Raw genomic sequence first — 8460 nt, 5'->3', positions numbered from 1 at the left:
AGTACAATGTATCATTACCCAGTGATAGGGCTTCCCATCCATATCAAGAATGATCTTGGGTTATTGTAGAGGTAAACAATCAAATTAATCGCGAAGTCCCTATTCTGAATGGTTATTTGACAAAGTAAACATGCATAATTTACTGTCAAAGTCTTAGCAGTAAAGTAGACGCGGACAACTTCAAACGATATACATAATCCATAGCAATGAAGGAATGGGTTGCCCCCGAATCAGAAAGTGTAGTTAGGAGGTTACCTGTAATCGCACAGTCATATTGAATCAGATCGCTAGATAAATTTCCAACTTCAGTGCCGACGCAATACACCTGTCCTCTAGCAGTAGGAAGAGTAATCCTAGCTACATCCACCATTGGTTCCACCTTCGGAGCCTCGCAATTCCTTGCAAAGTGCCCTGGTTTATGGCAATTGTAGCAAGTAGTACTGTTAAAGGTACAAGCATAAGCATAGTGTCCTTCTTCTCCACATCGGAAACATCGTATACCTTGTCCCACTTGCCTCTCAAGGTCTTGGTTCCCTGGGTTATCCCGTCCCCCATTGTTATCATGTGGTCGATTATAAGATTTAGCAACCTGTTTTCCCTTGTTCTGATACTTCGCCCGACTAGGTCCTCCTGAGTTAAAATTCCCTCCTCGGCTAGCTCTCTTATTCTTCATATCCTCAACTTCTCTACATTTTTCCACAAGAACCTGGAAACGTTGAATTCCCAAGGGTAAGACAAAGTCTTGAATCTCATACTTTAGTCCGTCTTGGAAACGATGACAGAAGAATGGCTCGTCAATCTCTTCACGGAAAAATCTGAAATGCCTTGATAGTGATTCAAACTTAGCAGCATATTCGCCCACGGTCATGTTCCCCTGATGTAGTTTCAGGAAATCATCACCCAGTCTAGTCCTGGTACTCATCGGGAAGTATTTGTCGAAAAACTTCCCTTTGAAAGATTCCCAGTTCACCTCCTCGTGAGCTGATCTCATCAACAACCTTGTACTCCTCCACCAGTACTCAGCATCTCCTAGTAGCATATAAGTGGCATAGTTGACCCTCACTCCCGCCTGACAGTTAATCATTTCGAAGATGTTCTCCACTTCTTGGATCCATTGATCCGCTTTCTCTGAATTCTCAGTCCCCTCAAACTTGGGAGGATTGTAACGACGAAAGTCTTTTAATCCTCTTGACTCTGCAGCACGGATCTCTCTTCCCCTCTTTTCGAGATCACGTTGAGTCTTGGCAGCAGTCTGTGCAGCAACATGTTATTCATAGCCTCCGCCATTTGATCATTCCTATTAGCGTTGTCTCTCGGAGCGTCATTCCTTCTTGGCGCATGGTTTTCCTATAAAACCATCATCAAGTAGAGTCTTAACACTACTTCAATAATTCTAAGAATAACTTCCGACCACATCAGCACATAATAATTATTATGAACTTGACAACTCGAACCACCTAAACCGACACATGATCAGACAACAACAAGGTTATGGCTCTAGATCGTTGCCATTGTCATCGTCCTCGTCCTCTTCCTCCTCCTCGTCAAAGCATGTTTCTTCTTCACTCTCCTTGTAACACCCCGTTTTTCAAAGCGTGAGTGTATTTTTTTTTTCAAAAGGAATTAAAATAAAACAGGAAAATAAATAAGGTAACACACGTTTGGATAAATATTTAAGTCGTAATACAACGACAAATAAGTCAACAGAATTTACGAGCAGCGGAAAAATTCTTAATCCATGAATTCAAAATATATACATAACAAAAGTAGTACATTCTTCCAGTTTAAAAATAAACGCAACCCCAAAAGAAAGACATCCGTTCCCTCTGTGACAACCTAGGCTGATCATTTTACAAAACAACTAAACACCCTGAGTGATCTCCACGCGCCCCGTGAGATCATCCTAACGTAGCTGCAATCAAGCGTTCCCATCTCCATTTCCGTCCGTAGGGTACGAACCGGTAGGATCGTCCTGACTCTCATCTGAGGGCAAAGCCCAGATTTCCACAATAATTGTAAAGGTCACCAACCGAAAATAACAGTTAACACATAACATTTAAGTTTTAAATGCTAAAAATAACTTTTCAACTAAGCATGCACCTTATCAGGATTTTCAATATGCGAAAAGTTCATACAATACTTTGCCAATTAAAAATGAAAGCAAAATGAAGTTCTCAATCCCCTAATGAAAACATAACAAATCAAGACATCGATAAGTTAATGAGTAATCAAACATCTAACTCAAAACTGAGGATTTTCACTGAGCCAATCGATTGGGAAATCGAATGGGGTGAAGGATTTTAATGAAAACAGAATCCTGGGCTGAAATCAATCGATTGGGAAATCGATTGAGTGAGTACTGAGCCCCCTGGTTTTAAGCCAATCGATTTCCAAATCGATTTGGTCGAATATGGCTGAGTCCCTGACTTAAGGCCCAATCGATTGGGCAATCGATTTCTTAAAGGATTTTTGAAAACTGATTACGAAATCGATTGGCTAATCGATTTTGTCAATTTGGCCAAGCCCCTGTTTACCCATCCAATCGATTGGGAAATCGATTTCCCTCATCATTTTTCCAAGAATTCATAACTAACTCAATCACATTCATACATAATCTCAAATCCTAACACTTAGCACTGATAACGCAATCACTACAACATCATTAGTTTCGAAATAGTATTGCAAGCAAACATGTTATCACCAAATTCCAAAACATAACACTTAACACAATTACTACACATACCAAATGAACCAACAATTCACAATTTAACCATACATAAGTGAACGAGACATTAAGAGATTCCCCGTTCTTAATTCTCATCTAACTTAAACCAGGGCGTAGTCTCTCACGGACAAACCCCTGTGCAGTCTCTCACGGACAAACACAATTCCCTCAGGAACGTAAGTCGTAAACGTACCACCTATCACGGGTCAGTACTGTTTACCGAGGTGCCACCTATCCCGGGTCAGCACAACTTACCAAACGTAAAGCGTAAACGTACTGCCTATCACGGGCCCGTACCGTTTACCAAGGTGCCACCTATCACGGGTCTGCACGATTTACCAAAACATACATAAGTAAACGAGACATTAAGAGATTCCCCATTCTTAATTCTCATCTAACTTAAACCAGGGCGTAGTCTCTCACGGACAAACCCCTGCGCAGTCTCTCACGGACAAACGCAATTCCCGCAGGAACGTAAGTCGTAAACGTACTACCTATCACGGGTCCGTACCGTTTACCAAGGTGCCACCTATCACGGGTCTGCACGATTTACCAAAACATACATAAGTAAACGAGACATTAAGAGATTCCCCATTCTTAATTCTCATCTAACTTAAACCAGGGCGTAGTCTCTCACGGACAAACCCCTACGCAGTCTCTCACGGACAAACGCAATTCCCGCAGGAACGTAAGTCGTAAACGTACTACCTATCACGGGTCCGTACCGTTTACCGAGGTGCCACCTATCCCGGGTCTGCACAACTTACCAAACACAATTCCCTCAGGAACGTAAGTCGTAAACGTACTACCTATCACGGGTCCGTACTGTTTACCGAGGTGCCACCTATCCCGGGTCTGCACAACTTACCAAACACAATTCCCTCAGGAACGTAAGTCGTAAACGTACTACCTATCACGGGTCCGTACCGTTTACCGAGGCGCCACCTATCCCGGGTCAGCACAACTTACCAAAACATACACGAGTAAACGAGACATTAAGAGATTCCCCATTCTTAACGCCCAGTTAACTTAAACGATTTTCAAAAACAAATATTAAGTAACCGAGACATTAAGAGATTCCCCATTCTCAACGCCCAGTTAACTTAAACGATTTTCAAAAAAACAAATATTAAGTAACCGAGACATTAAGAGATTCCCCATTCTTAACGCCCAGTTAACTTAAACGATTTTCATTCTTAATACTCATTTACTAAACGATTTTCAAAAACAAACATTAAGTAACCGAGACATTAAGAGATTCCCCATTCTTAACGCCCAGTTAACTTAAACGGTTTTTAAAAAAACAAATATTAAGTAACCGAGACATTAAGAGATTCCCCATTCTTAACGCCCAGTTAACTTAAACGATTTTTCTTAAAAACAAAACATACTTTCAACCCACATCAAAACACATCAATTCATTTATTCACAAGATCCAACCATACACATATCAAATTTCATCAATATCAATTAAGGGCACGTCAAAAACAACGAACACAAATCAACACAACATAGCACTCAAACACATCAAATTTCATTTACCCAATTAAGAGCATGTCAAAAACAACGAACACAAATCGACACAATCCACTACTCAAAACACACAAGTTTCATTTACTCAAAATCTTACATACGTGAGGTAAATTCATTTTTCCCAAAACAATACTCCAATCCTAACAAAATTCGTTTCCACACAACCACATATAAGGCCCTAGATGCAAACTAAAAGTTTGGAAGGAGCCCTTACCTTCGCGTTAGCTCTAACGTGCGATTACGGCACCGTGAGTAAATTCGGTAAATTTTCCGCTCGCAACGCCGCTTCCAAAATTGGTCCACTAGCACCGTAGCACAGAGGTGAGCAACCTTCCCTTCTATCACTTCTTGAAACGACGTTTAGATCTATGTGAAACGGGGAGGTTTGTGTTTGAATCCCTAATACTGTTTTCTTCGTTTTCGAATCAAAGAGGAAGAGTGAAGTTGAGAAATCCTTGTTCTAACACTCACCCAACCTTGGGTTTCTAATCTTGAAGAAAAGAAGCGAAGAAAAACGAAAATGGAGGAAGGAGGGAGAATGGGTCACGCGTAGGGAGGGAGAGGAAGATGGAAAATTCTGAATTTTCTTTCCTTCCTTTTTCCTTTCTTTGTTTTTCCTTCCTTTCTATTTCCTTCTTTCCTTTATATAACTTTTTCTTTTCCTTTTCCTTCCTTCTAATTTCCTTTCTTTTTTTCCTCCAACCAAACATATATATATATATATATTAAATATAACTTAACAAATATCTCAAAATATCTAGATATTTGTTAAATTACCATTTCACCCGTAACGCATTAAATTCTCTGTAAAGGATTTACCGCACTTAATTTAAATTTATTTATCGACGAGTAATTCTAAACGGTGTCAAAATAACTTTTTGATCCTATAAACTCCATAATATTATTAACTTTGGCTAAAAAGCCTCCGAGCCAAAATCCAAAACATATAAAATACATAAAGTGTACTTTAAAATTATGGGTCTTACACATCCTGTATAGTCAGTTTCAGAATAACCATCTACACTGCATATGCTATCTTTTGGATACCATAAGCCAACATTGGTTGTTCCTTTCAAATATTTCAAAATTCTCTTTACTGCTACAAGATGTGATTCTTTAGGATCTGCCTGAAATCTTGCAAACAAACAGACACTAAACATAATATCTGGCCAGCTGGCCGTTAGATATAAAAGAGACCCAATCATACCTCGATATTTTGATATATCTATTGAAATACCAAATTCATCTTTATCTACATAGGTTCCGAAACCCATAGGAGTTGCACTTTCTTTGCAATTTTCCATCTCAAACCTTTTTAACAATTTCTTGCAATATTTTGCTTGATTTATGAAGATTCCATTCTTGAGTTGCTTGACGTGGAGTCCAAGAAAATAATTTAACTTTCCTATCATAGATATTTTAAATTCTCTTTGCATCATTAATGACAATTCTTCACATATTTCATTATTGGTTGATCCAAATATGATATCATCAACGTAGATTTGAACCAGTAAAGTGTGATCATTAGTTCTTTTAATGAATAATGTCGTATCAACTTTACCCTCCTCCGTTCACATAAGAAGTTACTTAGCCTATCATACCAAGCTCTTGGAGCTTTCAAACCGTAAAGAGCTTTCTTTAATTTGAAAACACGTGAAGGATTATTGAAGTCTTCAAAGTTGGGTGGTTATTTGAAAAATACTTCTTCATTAATGTAGCCATTGAGGAAAGCACTCTTGACATCCATTTGAAACAATTCAAAATTCATAGAACAAGCATAAGCAAGTAATAACCAGATTGCTTCTAACCTTGCTACCGGAGCAAATGTTTCATCAAAGTCAATCCCTTATTCTTGATTGTATTCTTGAGCAACCAATCTTGCCTTGTTTCGAAAAACTATACCATTTGCATCTAGTTTATTTTTAGACACCCATTTGGTACCAATGATGTGTTTATTTCCAAGATTAGGGACAAGTTCCCATACTTTGCTTCTTTCAAATTGATTTAGTTCTTCTTGCATGACAAGTATCCATTGATCATCTTTAAGTGCTTCCCTAATCTTAGAGGGTTCTATTTGAGAAAAAAATCCAATATTCAAGCAAACATCTTCGAGTTTGAGCCTTGTTGTCACTCTTTTGTTGATATCACCTATAATATTGTCAATGGGGTGATCTCTATGGGTTCTCCATTTCTTAGGAAAATTATCATTTTGATCTTGCTTCTCAATGCTGACTTCATTCTCTTGAGTTAGTTGATCATCTTGATTTTCTTTGCTTGTATCATCACTTATAAAATCATCATCATCATAAGATATAATTTTTTCCTCTTTCAGGGGGTTAGGTTCATCAAATGATACATGCATAGATTCTTCAAATAACAAAATTATCTTATGGAAAATTCTACAAGCTTTACTAGATAATGAGTAACCAATAAAGATACCTTCCTCAGCTTTTTCATCGAATTTTCCAAGGTTATCCTTACCATTGTTCAGCACAAAACACTTGCATCCAAAAATATGAAAGTGAGAGATATTGGTTTTCCTACCTTTTTAGAGTTCGTATGGAGTCTTCTTTAATATTGGTCGAATTAGAACTCGATTGGATACATAACAAGTTGTACTTACATCATCTGCCTAATAATATTTTGGTAAACTTGAGTCACTTAGTGTAACACCCCGAATTTTGACAGCGCGAGTGTATTTTTTTTTTTAAAACAAAGAAATAAAACAAAGAAATACTTTTGGATAAATATTTTAGTCGTAACATAACGACAAAGTCAACAAATATTTACAAACAGCAGAATAATTTTTGAAATAAAAATCCACAGGGGCTATGAGGCTTATCAAACATAGCTCATACCCCTGAGGTATTCTTGGCATACCTGTACAAAAGCACTGCCCCAAGAATTTTAACTCCCCCCTCACGTCACATCAAAAGTGGTACATGGACCCATCAAAATAAAAGTCATCAATTAGTTTAAGCATAGATACAATCTTCCAAAATGAAATAAATACAATCACAAAAGAAAGTCATATAGTCCTTATACAACCACCTAATCTGATCATGCTACAAAACTACACAACCCGGGCGATCTCCACGCTCCCCGCAAGATCCTCCTGACACAACTTCGGTCATGTATGACTAACTACTTTTTCATCTCCAGGGTACTGACCGGTAGGATGATCCTGGTTCTTATCTGAGGGCAAATCCTAGATTTCCACAATAATTGTAAAGGTCACCAACCGAAATTAACAAATATCACATAACAAAATTCTTATATTTTCAAATGCTCAAAAGAACCTTTCGTCTTAGCGTACTCCTCTAAAGGGTTTTCATATGTCCAAAAATGCATAAACAATGTTGAAAAATGAAGTTTTGACAACCTGCATTGTCATAGCCGAATACAATTAAGAAAATGTAGATTTTCAATTCTAAAATGGCTCTGAATCAATCAACACTTCAAACATTAATATTATCAATTATGAACACATAATTAACACCAAATTAATCTCCACAAATTCACACCTCAATCACACATCGAATATTCATTAAATCAATTATGAACACATAAATACATCAAAACTTAATCAACCCAACTTCACACCTCAAAGCAATTACGGCAAATCACAACAACAACCGAATATGTATATACAATCATCATAGTATAACAAACATGACTCGCGTGCCAAGCACCCTAATGCAATGCGTATATGTCAAAATGCATGATTTTGGAATTCCAAACCAAAATCCTCCTCGAGGGGAGTAAATCATAATTGTACAGCCTCTCACAGACCATTACTAATTATCGAGGTGCAATCTCTCACGGATCAGCACGATTTACTAGCGTGCAGTCTCTCACAGACCAGCACGACATACAAGAGTGCAGTCGCTCACAGACTAGCACAATTTTCTAGAGTGCAATCGCTCACAGATCAGCACATTCTATAGTGCAATCTCTCACAGGTTAGCACGACGCAACAATCCCCGCAAGGATAAGATGAACCAACAATTCACATGGCATCATCCTGTGGCCCATCACGGTCACCACTATCACCATGGCCCCATCGCGGTCACCATGTACTATGAAATGCATGAGCATACTCTGACTCTTTTCACCACAGTCATTAAGTAAATGCAACTATTAAAAGATTCTCCATTTTTAATACTCATTTAACACTAATGATTTTTCAAACACAACACAGA

General features: G+C 38.1%; 1 long non-coding RNA gene across 2 annotated transcripts in view; it reads right to left on the bottom strand.

Annotated features, from left to right (window-relative positions):
• Positions 1-6979: 6979 nt before the first annotated feature.
• The window catches only part of LOC140920743 (uncharacterized), a 2887-nt gene continuing 1406 nt past the window's right edge, over positions 6980-8460 (bottom strand). Inside the window, exons 2-3 of one of the 2 annotated variants that reach the window (XR_012163384.1) lie at positions 7558-7640; positions 6980-7466 (exon numbers count right to left, since the gene is read on the bottom strand). This is a non-coding gene — a long non-coding RNA (uncharacterized lncRNA). The remainder of the gene's footprint in view (positions 7467-7557; positions 7641-8460) is intronic. The other variant, XR_012163385.1, reaches the window with a different exon arrangement.

The sequence above is a fragment of the Cicer arietinum genome, chromosome 6 (genome assembly GCF_000331145.2).
Source record: "Cicer arietinum cultivar CDC Frontier isolate Library 1 chromosome 6, Cicar.CDCFrontier_v2.0, whole genome shotgun sequence".
In the NCBI taxonomy this organism is placed as follows: domain Eukaryota; kingdom Viridiplantae; phylum Streptophyta; class Magnoliopsida; order Fabales; family Fabaceae; genus Cicer; species Cicer arietinum.
The sequence above is the reverse complement of the archived record's forward strand: the minus strand, read 5'-3'. Positions and strand labels throughout refer to the sequence as shown.